Source organism: Mytilus edulis, chromosome 3 (assembly GCF_963676685.1).
Source record: "Mytilus edulis chromosome 3, xbMytEdul2.2, whole genome shotgun sequence".
Taxonomy (NCBI): Eukaryota; Metazoa; Mollusca; class Bivalvia; order Mytilida; family Mytilidae; genus Mytilus; species Mytilus edulis.
Window position 1 is genome coordinate 89,645,828 of NC_092346.1, and position 15,971 is coordinate 89,661,798.

The 15,971-nt window shown below is 33.2% G+C and overlaps 1 protein-coding gene across 3 annotated transcripts in view; it reads right to left on the minus strand.

The window, feature by feature from the left end:
- Positions 1-7,900: 7,900 nt before the first annotated feature.
- LOC139517728 (protocadherin alpha-10-like) overlaps positions 7,901-15,971 on the minus strand; it is a 78,037-nt gene continuing 69,966 nt past the window's right edge. For all 3 annotated transcript variants that reach the window (XR_011663194.1, XR_011663193.1, XR_011663192.1), the window contains 2 exons: positions 8,390-8,530; positions 7,901-8,097 (listed from right to left, as the gene is read on the minus strand). The gene's annotated coding sequence lies outside the window, so the exon portion shown is untranslated. The remainder of the gene's footprint in view (positions 8,098-8,389; positions 8,531-15,971) is intronic.

Consider the following 15,971-nt stretch of genomic DNA (forward strand, 5'->3'; position numbering starts at 1 on the left):
TTAAAAATTTAAGATAGGCGATTTGTTGGATAAATTCATACGTTATAAGTCGTAGAGGCCTGCAGTGTTTTGATATGAAGTCCTTGGTCCATTTGAAGGAAATTGAGGTCAAGGTCAAAGGTCAAGGTCATGAAATATTTTTTTTAATTTTGCTTGTTATCGTTATTCCAAAGAAACTGTGACAGTAATTGATATGATGTGTTTGCCAAATAACTGTTTACAAAAAGGCGCAACTTCAACCTATTTAAATTTTGGTTAACCCTTATAGGAGTTTTCTCCCCTTTTGTATTTGAAATCAGTATTTCTCCACAACCATACAAGTGATTGACCTCGGGCCTTCCGGTTTGAGATCACTGACCCATGACCTTGAAATTGAGGTCAAGGTCAAAGGTCAAGGTCATGTTATAAATTTTAAATTTTGCTTGTTATCGTTATTCAAAAGAAAATGTTACAGTTAATTATATGATGTGTTTGCCAAATTACTGTTTACAATAAAATGCAACTTCAACTTATTTCAGTCGAAGTGTTTTGGTTAACCCTTATAGGAGGTTTCTCCCCTTATGTATTTGAAATCAGTATTTCTCCACAACCTTACCATACAAGTGATTGACCTGGGGTCTTTTGATTTCAGATCAATGACCTACGACCTCAAAATTGAGGTTAAGGTCAAGTCAATTTGACGTTCTAGATTTTGACCTTTGCTAAAAAATCTTTCTGGTTCATTATAAAACAATTAAGTATTCTGCATAAACCAATATTTTTTTTAATATCAGTTTGATTTAACACACAACATCAACACAGAGTGACATTTTCTAACATCGTTTTTCCAATTTCATTCTTATTATCGAGGTGGAAAGACCTTCAATTGTGCTCTAAAGAATTGGTTTTTAATTTTATGTATCCTTCTTCTTCTTCTTCTTCTTCTTCTTCTTCTTCTTCTTCTTCTTCTTCTTCTTCTTCTTCTTCTTCTTCTTCTTCTTCTTCTTCTTCTTCTTCTTCTTCTTCTTCTTCTTCTTCTTCTTATGGTATCCAGTTATCCATCAGATTTTTGATGATTACTAACTGCTGCGCATGCGTAGGATAATAATAAATAAATATTTACAAAAGAATAGTGCCAAAAATAAACAAATACTAACATGACATGTGGTTAAAACTATTTACATAACTACTAGGTTTACTGTTCTATATTGTAGAGAACAGTAAGTGTCAACTGTTCTCTAAAAAATTTAAGGTCGGAGAAAGTACTACCATTGGAGGTAGTACATTCCATTATAATTACATTAGATGTATGTTTCATTATAATACGTTATTCTGATTGGCTAACTGCACATCACGTGCTATTCCTGAAACAATTGTATTAGACAATAACATTTATCATTCATGATGACACGAGGTCCCACAATAAAGTGCACAGGTAAATTAAATGAAAACTTGATAAAAAATCGTGTTTTCATGATTCTAGCTAAAAAAATGTAATTATAAGTATTGAATGCTTCTTTTTGTAACTTTATAGGGTTGTAAAAGCGTTGACCGAAGTTCATTTTGTATGAAGCGCGGAAGCTATAAAGTTACAAAAAGAAGCATTCAATACTTAAGTGTAATAGTAAACGGAAAACAATGAATATTTGTAATAGTCTTTAGATTTGAAAAAGTTATAAAAAAAATTTTTGGAAAAAAAGTTTGTTTCCATTTTTTGGAGAAAAAAATAATTTGTTTTTGATTCTGAAAAAAAAATTGTTTGTTTCACCCTCAGCTGCCACTATATATAATGCTAAAATTGAAAGAAAAAAATTGTTTTTAGCTTGTCGCGAAAGAAAATAGATTGTTTTTCGCCGCAGTCGGAAAAAAATTGTCCAGAATGCTGGTTCCATTTTAAGTCAGATTGCAGTGTTATACCAAGATATTTAGCGGCGGAGACAGATTCTAGAGTATGACTGTGAAGGATGTAGTCTTGTTTAATTTTATTTTTCTTATTTGAGGCTGTGAGAACTGTACATTTGTCTGGATGGAAAGCCATCAGCCAGTCTTCTTCCCACTTTGCAGCAGCATCAAGATCTTCCTGAAGGCTATCACAAAAACTTCTTTAGATTTGATGCTTTTGTGAATGATGCTGTCGTCGGCGAACAGTCTGAGTTTACTGGATTTCAAATATTTTGGTAGGTCGTTTATGTAAACCAGAAATAGAACTGGACCCAGAACTGTTCCCTGTGGGACACCAGAAGTAACTGGAGCAACGTCTGATGACTCTCCATCCAGGATAACTGTTTGTGTGCGGTTTGATAAAAAGGCAGAGATCCAGTTAAGTGTTTCATTTTGTATTCCATAGAAGTGTAGTTTGTATAAGAGTCATTTCTTGTATGAAAGATAGAAGTTGTGTTTCACATGATCTAGAGTGTCTGAAGCCGTGCTGGAGGTCGTATAATAAGTTGTTTTTTTCTAAGTGATTAATTAAATGTTTTGTTATGACATGTTCCATTAGTTTTCAACTGATACAAGTGAGAGAGATTGGTCTGTAGTTAACTGCGTTGTATTTTCACCTTTTTTGTATGCTGGTGCGACATTTGCATGTTTCCTGTCAGATGGTATACAGCCAGATGTAAGTGATTTCTGGAAAATAATGGTGAGGATATGTGCCGTTATGTTTTGGAGTTGTTTTAGAACTCTGCCGCTTATGTTATCTGGGCCAGTGGCTTTTTGTGGATTGATGTTGTGTAAGAGTTTTTGTATGCCAGGTGTGGTAATTGTGAGTGATGGTATGACTGGATGGGGACTTGGTCCTTTATCAGGCATATTACTTGCTGTTTCGGTGGTAAAGACTGATTGGAATTGCTCATTTAAAATGTTTGCTTTTTGTTTTGTGTCAGTTATTAATTGTCCCTCTTTTTTCAGGGGAGCAACTCCACTATTGTCAGTCAGTCTGATTGATTTGATATATGAAAAGAGTTTTTTTCGGTTTTGATTGGTTGCTGTATTTTTGGTCAGGGTCATTTGTTGGAAGGTCAAGGATACTTTTTCCAATGTATGTACAATAGGCACGTCTCTGTTCTTGTTGGACTTGTTGTTTAAGTTTTTTATATTTAAGTATATGCTTTTTGTCCTTTTTCATTTTAGAGTACAATTTATTCTTTTTATTTATCATTTTTCTGAGTTTGTTGTGCACCCAGGGAAGTCGATGTTTATATGTTAACATTTTATGTGGGATGTTTGTATCTATTGATTTTGTGATGTTGTTTTTAAATAAATCCCACATTTCGTTTATAGTACTGTTGTTGTGGTTATTCATAACAGTAAGCTCTTCAAGTGTTTTTTGAAGGTCTGCTTCTATGTTTTCCCAGTTCGCTTTGTCATATTTAAGTATTTTTCTAGGATGTTGTCTGACTTTACGTATGTAGACGATGTCATGGTCACTTAGTCCTAGTGGTGGAAGTGTGTTTACTTTGTTAACAGTTGTTGGATTGTTAACTAGGATTAAGTCTAATATTCTTTCTTTTCTAGTTGGTGTATTAACTATTTGTTGGAGGTTAAAATTTTCTAGTAATTCTAAAAGTTTATTGTGATGTTCAGCATCTGGTTTACCCGGTATGACCTGAGGTATAGACCAGTCAATATGACCTAGGTTAAAGTCACCACCAATCATGATATTAGTATTTGATGATTGGTTGATTCTACTAAGTGATAGTTCTAGTTGTTGTAAAGATGTTCCTTTATCTGATGGTGGTCTGTAATATGCACCTATTAATAAGTTCTTACTACCAGTCATGTTTATTTGAGACCAAACTATTTCACAGTCAGTTTTAAGTTCGCTTACTTCTGTGCTTATAAGTTCTTTATTAATAGCAATAAGTGCACCTCCATGACTTTGGTTATTTTTATTATCCACATTTATAGTTCGTGATATAAATTATTCGTTCCATGCTCAGATTAACGAGGAGTTGTTTCTATGCGAAGAAACAAGTGTTTGAATTACCCGATATATTGCCATTAATATGTTTGGTGTTTGACACGGAGATTTCAGGTATTCGTCCACCAGACAGCAACGAAACAACAGTTAAAACACAATTACCCATACGACAAACTTACTAGTGTCAGGTTTGCCGTCGATTACAGCCGGTGCTTATATTTATGAGGGCAGCAACTTTCGTATAGAAAGTTGATGAAAAATGTGTGATCCTTGAATTTTGAGTTCGTACAAAAAGGCGAAGACTTAGAGTTTGTAAAATATCTGATGAGGTTTTCACAATTTTTTGATGATATTGTACCTTCTTTCATGATTAAAAAGTAATTTAAATCGACGATAAGAATGTGTTCATTGGTTTGTTTTTAAGAAACAACAACGTATAATCATCAAGCGGGGCCCATTTTTAGCCGATTATACGGTATGAGTTTTTCTCATTGTTGAAGGTATTACGGTTGCATATCATTAGTTTCCGATGATCCACTTCATTTGAGGTTAAGTTGATAATTGTCCCGTTGGCAATCATATGCCATTTCCTTATTTTTGTATACAAACGTCTTTTACCCGGAACATTCGGTTTTCAATTATGAAATATTTACCGACGTCTGTAGAACACCAGAGACATATATATACACATACTGGATTTGTGTATATAAGTAGTTTTTTTTCATATTTTCACTCACTTTGATGTAATTTACAATAAGAAATCAGTATTATAGCTGTCGGCCATATTGATTTTCTTCAATATCAAGACAGACCTCTGTCCATGGCACCAGTTTATATAAAACTTGTCCATCTTTAGAGAAAAAATGTACCCATCACATGATTTACTTTCCCAAAACATACTGGTTTTGTGTATAATTTTTTTTTTTTTTTCATTATTTCCACCACTTTGATGACATTTACAATTTTATATATATTTACATTCAGTATCTGACAGTTTTTTTTAACAGGATCCTGCATGTTATAAAAGAACAAAGATGTAACATGTTGATCAAATTTACCTAACAGTGCAGCATACAAGAGATATAATATCATACATGTGCTGAATGTAGGACTCCCAAGTCTTTCTGATTGAAAATAAGACTCCCTGGCAAACAGGAACAACTATTAGTGATGACTTTTTCCAAATGTGACGGCACAGAAATGTAGACTAGTGGACTTATTACTACTTTCAATGTGATACTTAACAATGGTTTTGTAAGAGAGAAAATTGCATGTGCTTATCCTGACTGTAAAAACACCATATTATTGTAGTTGATAAGCCAAACTTGATGTACATGTGCAATTGATGGTGAGACCATTGAACTAAAAACAAATACAAGACTTTTTAATTTGAAGCAGAAGTGATACAGTGGCCAGTTGTGCAGACTGTTCCTACGCAAATTGTGCACCTTTTACAAACCATATTTCTAGACTTTACCCAAGTGAACTGGATTTAAGTAAGTATAATACAACCAGAAATGATTCCCTTTCAAACGGGAGACTTTATAAAAAGATATACTAGTACGACAAAAGTGGCGAATTTTAGTTACCTATTATTTCTTTCCATTCGTATTCTTCCCAAGTCGCTTGCTTAATAATGCCCGTGCCTGTAGTTCTCTGTGATCTATGTATAACTTTTAAATTATGGCAATTGACACCACACTTATAGCAAGTTAAAAATAATGCGTTATTTGCACCACTAGTAAATTGAAAGAACAAATTATTTGGGAAGAAAAAGTAATGTTCGTTCTTGACCTTAATTTAATGTTGCATCGTATTTACACATCATTGCTTCCAAAAAAGCTAGATATCAAAAATACCTAACTCTAAGGAAAATTCAAATCGGAAAGTTCCTTAACAAATGACAAAATCAAAAGCCCAAAAATATCAAACGAATGGGAAACAACCTTCATATTCCTCACTTGGTACAAATGTTTAGGTTTAGTCGTGCCTGATGAAAGGTAAATTCAGTTAAGACGACCAGGCAAAAAAGAAAGTAAAGATAATCCGCTTTCGAATGGTATCATGTAGCTGTATGGTGGGTGTGTACATTAAAATTGATAGCTGAGAGTCTATTTGAAAAATGATACTCGCTAAATAGCTTGTTGGAAATTATTGAACGCAAATGAGGTCGAAAATACATTGGTGTTCAGTCGATGACGCACGTATGAATATATTTTTTTAATGCAAAAACAAAAAGGAATTGTTTTCTCTAAGAGCTCAAGTTGAAATGAACACTGGTATACGTGCTGACTATCAAATGAAGATTCAAGTCGGTATAAAGTTTAACAAATAAATAAACATTCCAACAAGAATATAAACGCATAAACGATGTTACAATATTTAGTTCTGTGTTTACGGATGGACAACCTTTCCTAGATTGCATATAAAATATTTCCAAGAGGCATAAATCAGAATAATAAAGAAATACATGTAACTACGGGTTAAGCAATTATTGTCCATTATTAAGATAATCTGCTAAAAACTGTCTATGACACGTAGATACGAAGTGCATTATCAGATTAGAAACATTTTAAACTATAAGATAATTTTGTGGGGAAGTTGGAGCTAAAAATGACAATAAAAGATATAATAAATAAAGTCTGAAAGATGATAGTCCAAATATGTACATGATTTTTGTCCGGTCTTATATTATACGTATAAAATATTAGTAATGAATTTGATTCATGCAAGACATTTATATGCCTCGTAAAAAGTAAAAAGTTCGCTGTTGAATAGAACAAGAAGTCCACTACTAGTAATAAACTAGACTTCTGATAGAACCTATTGAATATAATGTTTATATTCGTCATATTGAAACTTTTACGGACACCATTACATGTTATCATTATATGGTTTCACTTATGGGTTATTGTTTAAGGGTGTAAGCTACATTCTTGTTTATAGCATCGACGAATACAATATAGTGAGTTCGTGGTCAAGTGGTTAAGACCGATGACTACAGTGCTGAAGGTCCCGAGTTCGATTCTCACTCGGGGTGCTACAAATATCAGTACCTATCTGGTACCCAGACCGGAGTTTAAACTAGAATGGGTACTATGGGGCGTCGGTTGGTCAAAGATGTCCCCTACTTTGACCTGGAGATCAATCTTCTGATATCTCTCTGGTTTGTCTGTTTCCACCGAGTGGCCCGGTGGTTCTCTCCGAGTGCTTCGACTTCCTCCACCATAATAACAGGTTTCCCGGTGTCCTAGCACTCCCTTTGTGTTGGGTGGGGATTGATTGTCCTTGTAAAAATAATTGTCGTATAAATATACGTTAGTGACACATCTCCATTAATCCCGTTAGGGAGTGTACATGGGTGCCACTGTGCCTTCGCAGCTTTCGAGGGGTTCTTCGGATATCGGAGGCATTTACAAGTACATACATACCTACATACATAAGATAACTGTTGTACCATTTTGGGGGAAACATGCTATGTACATATATATTAGCCAACTCAAACTTTGTCAGGTCTATATAGTCACAGCTCTTTTAAAGAATAATGAACATTGTCTTTATATAGTTAAAAGGTTGAACTTATTGATAAAGAAGTCAGCAAGGACTATTTTATAAGCCGGTATAAAAATAACACATTCATTATAACTAATTCATATTTTAGAAATAGAGTAAAATTGAGAGAGAGAAATAACATACCCGAAAGCTTTTTTCAAATCATTATTTGGAATGGTACTTCCTCATTTAGAAGGACCTTTTCAACAGGTTAATGTTGCACATTATCAGTTTAGTTTTATTTACAACACAAATTTACACTTGCCAAAACAAATTTAATTTTACAAAGAAATCATTAATGTACTCTGATGCAAAAAAATAGGAATTACAAGATTCCTTACCTTTGAAATTGTTTTCAAAGATAAACGCAAAAAGGTCACCTTTAGCTGATTCAGAGGGTGATGCGTTAACAAGATCATAATCACTGTCCAATAGTATAAAATGGAAAATATGCAGTCACCGAGTCAAATGAAATTTGGCAAACTAACGGCTTTAACGCTACAAAGAACCAACACGTGTCGTTGTTCCTGCCAAGTTTCAGGAAGATCAGAGAATAAGAAATAGGATCACTATACATAAGAGTTAAAACAGTTTTTCATACATGCAACGTTGGACATTTGACATACTTAGTATTTGATCAAGACCTATAAATACATAATTAAAAACATATATTATAAATTTGTTTTAATAGTGGTTCCTGTTTGCTAACATTTTAAAAAAAATTTGGCAGGTGTAAAAATATGTTGTAAATAAAACGAAACTGATAATGTTAAAACTTAGGCTAGCATGGTGAAAAGTTTCATCTAAATGAAGAAGTGGTATTTCATTTGAAATAAAATCATGCTGATTTGTAACGTTTCAGGAAGATCAGAGAATAAGAAATAGGATCACTATACATGAGAGTTAAAACAGTTTTTCATACATGTAACGTTGGACATTTGACATACTTAGTATTTGATCAAGACCTATAAATACATAATTAAAAACATTATAAATTTGTTTTAATAGTGGTTCGTGTTTGCTAACATTTTTAATTTTTTTTGGCAGGTGTAAAAATATGGTGTAAATAAAACGAAACTGATAATGTTAAAACTTTAGCATGGTGAAAAGTTTCATCTAAATGAAGAAGTGGTATTTCATTTGAAATAAAATCATGCTGATTTGTAACCTTTTTCAAATCATCAAAGCTGGAATAAGAAAAATGTCCAACGACGTTTTTCGTTAACTCAACGACTGAAAGTGAATTTTATAAGTAGATATAGTAGAAAATCAATGAAAAGAGTAAGACAATAATAACATCTACCAAAAGTTCAAATATGTGCCTCATTGTTTGTGAGTTCAAATATTGCAGATTCTATAAAATCTTCTCTACACAGTCGTTTTTCAAGCGGTAGCCATTTTGTCCAAGTTGATATTTCATTTTTCAAACAGTTAACGCGTATTTTTTACTGATATTTCAATAAGTTATTTATAATTGATCAAAACAAAAGTTAGATACACGAAAAGTACAAAATGCCAAGATTCTTTTCTTATGAACTACATATTTCGGTCTTAAAGGAATAAAATGCTTTCACACATTACAAAACGGTAGCCAATTTGTCCAAGCGTCTGAAAACGATAAAAACTCCGAAAAAGCTCATTTCCGACATTACCTGTGCTAAAGTTTCAATTAAATGTTCATTGTGATTAAAACAAATCTTGCGGTGAAATTTGAAAAAAAATGTTGATGGCTGTCGAAAAAAAAAAGAATAGTGCATGTGGCTATAGACTCCGGCCGATGACATAGATTCGACACAGCTTAAATTTTACAATTTTTATTAATCGTTTATAGCTTTTAACGATTTATTTTAAAAAATCAATAATTACTTATCACGGGATATTTACTCATCATGAGTAACATGACGGATGGTACTTGAAGAGCCAAATTAACACTCATAACCATTAAAAAGCATATGCGTTAACCGCCGTTTTTGTTTTGTTATTTTTCTCCATGATGTTTTCTGAATGTCTGTTTTTTTTTCTTTTACCATGATTTTACCGGTATGTCTTTCAATCTTTTACCATCATGCTTTCTTTTTTTTTTTACCACGTTGTCTGAATGACTTTTTTCTTATATATGATGCTGTCTGTATGTCTTTTCTTTCTTTTCCCATGATGCTGTCTGTATGTCTTTTCTTGCCATGATATTGTCTGTATGTCTTCTTCTTGCCATGATGTTGTTTGTATGTCTTTTTATCTTTTACCATGATGTTGTCTTTTTGTCTTTTTATCTCGTAACATAATTTTTTGTGTTTGTCTTTTTATCTCTTACCATGATGTTGTCTGTATTTCTTTTTCGCCTGTTTTATTGTCATCTATATATCTTCTTTCCTCTTATATCATGTACCATGGCTCGTGTATACAGATATGACTGGATGCCCTCTCACACGTAATGATAAATTGTAGTTTATGTTCTGATCCCGTATGGACCGTTTATTTTCAAAGGGCATGTGTTTCTACAGGCGAAAGAAGAAGTCTAATAAGGCCACGTTTTTGCTCCATGAAATTGAAAATCAAAAGTGTAATTAACATTTATACACAATATTCTCTACGGGTTTACAAGACTTAAGTCAGCCAAATGTAAGTTTTTTTTTTTTTTTTAAATTTTGCATCATGGCTTCAAACTTCATATAATTTTAAAACAAAATAGCCTCCTTTTGAGGCAAGCTGTATTTCATATTAAAAAAGGAGCCAAGGTAAGTCTTACTCTAAAGAATATCAGGACAACAATATGCAAGGGGGGAATCTACGTCATCACGCAGGGTGTCGGCGATTGAAATTGGACCACCATCTTGTCGCTTCAAGGTAAGAATTTCACTTATATTATGCCAGTTATATGAGGGTTATGATTATACAAAATAGTCCACCAAAGACTATATAAAGTAGGAAAATAAATGAGCCATAGCTCAATATTATTGGTTATCTCAATTTTGCAAACACTTCGATACCAGTTTTAGGAATTAGGTCAAACATGCAGGATATCGGCAAAATTTTTCATAACAACATCTTGATTATCAAGAACCGCCTACTTTATCAACAAATGAACACGTCCGAATTCTTTATTGTACTCGGGAAAATATACTTGTTACTCACAAATATCCGTCATTATGGCCGATAAACGTCTTATTTTTAAAAAATGGAAAAAGGATGTCGGCAACACATCGCATATCGAAGGATGTCGGGAACACGCTAATAAATTATTAATGTAATTGTCCTTTGATTTTATCAACCATTATGAAGATACAATAATAAAAAAAAAAGGATTGGTGTTCCTTGCTTGCTTCCATTTCATGCACTCAATTTCAGGATCAATTTTTGTAAATATTCGAGAAAAAAAATATAGTTTTATAAGGTGAAAATCTGATTTCGTTTCAGTTAAAACAGGGTTCCACAGGGTCATTTATTGGACCAAGTCTTTTTGATACTATATATATATATAGCGGGACGGCTGCAGTGCAGGCGATTTGGTGTCACGATATCACAGTAGCATGGGTTCGAATCCCGGCGAGGGAAGAACCAAAAATTTGCGAAAGCAAATTTACAGATCTAACATTGTTGGGTTGATGTTTAGACGAGTTGTATATATATATATATATATATATTCATTAAATTAAATAATAAAATAAGTAAAAAGTTAACAGTTCCAGGATGAAATCGATAGAATGGAACTGTTAACTTTTTACTTATTTTATTATTTTATTTAATGAATATATATATCTGCACATGTGAAAATTATTTTTTACGCCTATATATATAAGTACGTCTGAGTCAGTGACAACCCTACAACAGATGTATCCATCGGATCGCCATCAATGATGGTGATACATGGCTGTGTACATAATGTATATACAACTCGTCTAAACATCAACCCAACAATGTTAGATCTGTAAATTTGCTTTCGCAAATTTTTGGTTCTTCCCTCGCCGGGATTCGAACCCATGCTACTGTGATATCGTGACACCAAATCGCCTGCACTGCTATATATATGACATTTCATATGGCCCTACATCTACCGGGTGTTTAATAAAGGCAACAGTAGTATACCGCTGGTCGAAATTCATAAATCGAGAAATAAAAACAAATCCGGGTTACAAACTAAGACTGAGGGAAACGCATCAAATATAAGAGGTCAACTACGACACAACAGAAATACAACATTAAAATGTAACAAACACAGAAACGAACTATTATATAACAATGGCAATATTCCTGACTTGGTACAAGACATTTTAAGAACAAAAATGGTGGATTGAACAATCGTATTCATGGCCATGTTGGTTATTTATCGTGACTTTTGCAAGTCTACTGGCGGTTTTGTTGAAATTTCTTCAGTAATGGACAATGGTTGGAACTTAATATTTTTGGCAGGCGTTTTTATTTTGATGACAAATGAAGATTTGCATGGTTTTGATTTTTTTACGGATTGCGGTTTAGTGGGCGATCTGGTCGGCTGGTAAACATCAGGTTGTATTCGCGATCGTTTCCGCCTGCACAAGTTTAAGTTTGATTTGCGTCTTGTCATGACCATTAGTTTTATCTGAAAAAATAAGAAGTTAGATCTAGTCACTTTTTGAATAACATGTGTTAAAAATAGTATATGATGTGTCCACGACATCCTTCGATATTCGATGTGTTGCCGACATCCTTTTTCCATTTTTTAAAAATAAGACGTTTTTCGGCCATAATGACGGATATTTGTGAGTAACAAGTATTTTCCCGAGTACAATAAAGAATTCGGACGTATTCATTTGTTGATAAAGTAGGCGGTTCTTGATAATCAAGATGTTGTTATGAAAAATTTTGCCGATATCCTGCATGTTTGACCTAATTCCTAAAACTGGTATCGAAGTGTTTGCAAAATTGAGATAACCAATAATATTGAGCGATGGCTCATTTATTTTCCTACTTTATATAGTCTTTGGTGGACTATTTTGTATAATCATAACCCTCATATAACTGGCATAATAAGTGAAATTCTTACCTTGAAGCGACAAGATGGTGGTCCAATTTCAATCGCCGACACCCTGCGTGATGACGTAGATTCCCCCCTTGATATGCTATATGCGTAGATGTTAGATGTTTATAATTCGTGATGTATTATTTTTTTCTAGCAAGGCCGTGACTCATATCTAATTGCGATAACGAACGTGCAAAATGGCAATTCAAGTTGATATGTGTCAATTGCAACATGTAAATGACGTCAATAGACATTTTGAATGAAAGTGATAAGAGTATGTACATCATTATATATGTTTATGATCATTTAATGATATTTTTTAGAGGATAGACTCGTTTCAATATTTTTAAATTAACTTCGTGACCGGATTAATATTCTCGTCCTTCAAGAAAAATGCAAACATTTTAAAAATGTTATATATTTCATTGGCGAGTGTTAAACTTATAGTCACCATCATTGAATCTTTAACGAACACCATATGTGGTATACGATGTCAGTATGTGATTAACAATAATGGATTATCAGTGTGTATATAACCGGGAGTTTTCCGAGTTATAGTAATTCAAACACGGTATACAAATACTTTAAACTTTATTAGCAAGGTCCGGACAGTACCAGACCTAAGACCTAAACTGACTACAAAATAACATACAAAAGCATATAATTACATTAGATGTATGTTTCATTATAATATTTTATTCTGATTGGCTAACTGCACATCACGTGCAGGCGCGGATCCAGAAAGGGGGGGTTCCGGGGGTTGGAACCCCCTCTTTTTTTTTGACGATCAATGCATTTGAATGGGGACATGTAATTGGAACCCCCCCCCCCCCCCTTTTCGGTCCTGGGTTAGGAACCCCCCTTTTTAAAATGGCTGGATCCGCCCCTGACGTGTTATTCCGTAAGCAGTTGCATTGCTCAATACAACTTTTCATTCATGATAACACGTGCTCCAACAATAAAGTGCACAGGTGAATTAAATAATAAAATATATAAAATTCGTGTTTTCATAATCATAGCTAAAAAATGTAATTATAAGTATTGAATGCTTCTTTTTGTAACTTTATAGGGTTGTAAAAGCGTTGACAGTGCGTTCCGCGCTTCATACAAAATGTACTTCGGTCAACGCTTTTACACCCCAATAAATTTACAAAAAGAAGCATTCAATTCTTAAATATAAAAACAGTTTCTATATCAAAGGATAAGTGTCCAACGGATTAACTTGTCATCGTCAGAGTGATTTCCATTACGACAAACCAAGGAATTGTAATTAAACACAAAGAAATATAAAAGGTTAGATAGACGGATTAACAAATTGTCACTTTAGCACTTAAAATATATTGTCTGAACTTGATTTATATCTAAGTCATAATTGTCCAAATCTTCCTGGTTATAGATATAACAAGGATTTGAGCCTGCTGTACACTTTTCATCCTGTAGTACATTAATCAATGCGACTTAATTCATTAATGCTTTACCATTTCGGTAACTGTATCTGTAAAGATATATTAGAATAATTATACTTCGTCAGGTTTATACATCTTAACCTTTTTAAAATGATGAAAATGTTTTTTTTTCGATTTTTGTATAGATAGATTTACAGTTGGACTTATTATTGAAGAGGTCAACAAGGGTTATTTTATAAAATGAGATAATAAGACCATCAATAAATTCATCATTACGAATTAATAGCTTTAAAATTATCAACATTGAGAGAGAATTATGATATTAGAAAGCCATTATGTTATTTTATTAAATAATATAATAAGACCATCATCATTACTATTTAATAGCTTTTAAAATGATCATGACGGAGAGAGAATTATGATTTTAGAAAGCAATGATGCTATTGATCATCATTACTGTTTCTTCTGACATCAGACTCGGACTTCTCTTAAACTGAATTGTAATGTGCGTATTGTTATGCGTTTACTTTTCTGCTTTGGCTAGAGGTATAGGGGGAGGGTTGAGATCTCACAAACATGTCTAACCCCGTCGCATTTCTGCGCCTGTCCCTGTCAGGAGCCTCTGGCCTTTGTTAGTCTTGTATTATTTTAACTTTTAGTTTCTTGTGTACAATTTGGAGTTTAGTATGGCGTTCATTATCACTTAACTAGTATATATTTGTTCAGGGGCCAGCTGAAGGACGCCTCCGGGTGCGGGAATTTCTCGTTGCATTGCGTTGGTGACCTTCTGCTGTTGTCTGCTCTATGGTCGGGTTGTTGTCTCTTTGGCACATTCCCCATTTCCATTCTCAATTTTATTCAAATCTTTAAATGAACTTTATTTACAAAACAACTTTACACCTGCCTATATATACAACTAATTGTTTACGTTGAAAACTTTAATGTACTCGGTGCAAAAATATGGTAGTAAATTGTTTCTTGTCTTTAATTGAAATTGTTTTTAAAGATAAATGTTAAAAGGTCAGTATGGGCTATTTTAGAAGCTACTGTCTTAACAAGATCATCATTACTGTTTCCTTTTTTGAACTGAATTGATATTTTGAGAAGGTTAAATATAAGAAGGCTTTTATGGTATTCAAATCTTTGATTGAATTAGCACCTGATTATTTAGAAGGAAAAATTGAATATGTAAATGTTAAAAATTAACATCAATATACAAATTACACCTTCCAAAACCAAAGACCAATTGTATGTATTAAAAAACTGCATAAATATGGAACAACTTGCCTTCATAAGGAAACCATTCCAAATCGTCGAAACAGTTTAAAGATCAATTTTATTAAATATTTTGAGCGTTGATCTATTTGCTGTTGCATGCATATCAAAACGAGAACATGTAAATGCTTAATATATGTATTGTACCAGACCGTCACGCTGAATTGAATTTCAATGTATTAGTTCACAATGAAACAGTTCTCAGTTGACAATGTAATGGAATTTGATACGACTGTCATACAAGTGAGAGGTTTAGCTAGCTATAAAACCAGGTTCAATCCACCATTTTCTACATTAGAGAATGCCTGTACCAAGTCAGGAATATGACAGTTGTTATACACAATAACGTTGTGTCGTTTGTTTTCTCTTATTTTTGAGTGTAAATTCACATTGCGATAAGACGTGTCACGGTACTTGTCTATCCCAAATTCATGTATTTGGTTTTGATGTTATATATATATGTTATATTTGTAATTCTCGTGGGATTTTGTCTATGTGTGTTACATTTTAGTGTTATGTCGTTGTTCTCCTCTTATATTTAATGCGTTTCCCTCGGTTTTAGTTTGTTACCCCGATTTTGTTTTTTGTCCATGGATTTATGAGTTTTGAACAGCGGTATACTACTGTTGCCTTTATTTATCCATTCGTTTGATGTGTTTGGACTTTTGATTTTGGATTTTCCTTTTTGAATTTTCCTCGGAGTTCAGTTTTTTTGTGTTTTTACTTTTGAGTCATGTAATTCTACCAGGATACATTATTCCGACTCTTATACACTGTCAGACCGACTTGTTTTTGTATTTAAAATTGAAGAAGAATACATACAAACCATCCTTCAAAGACA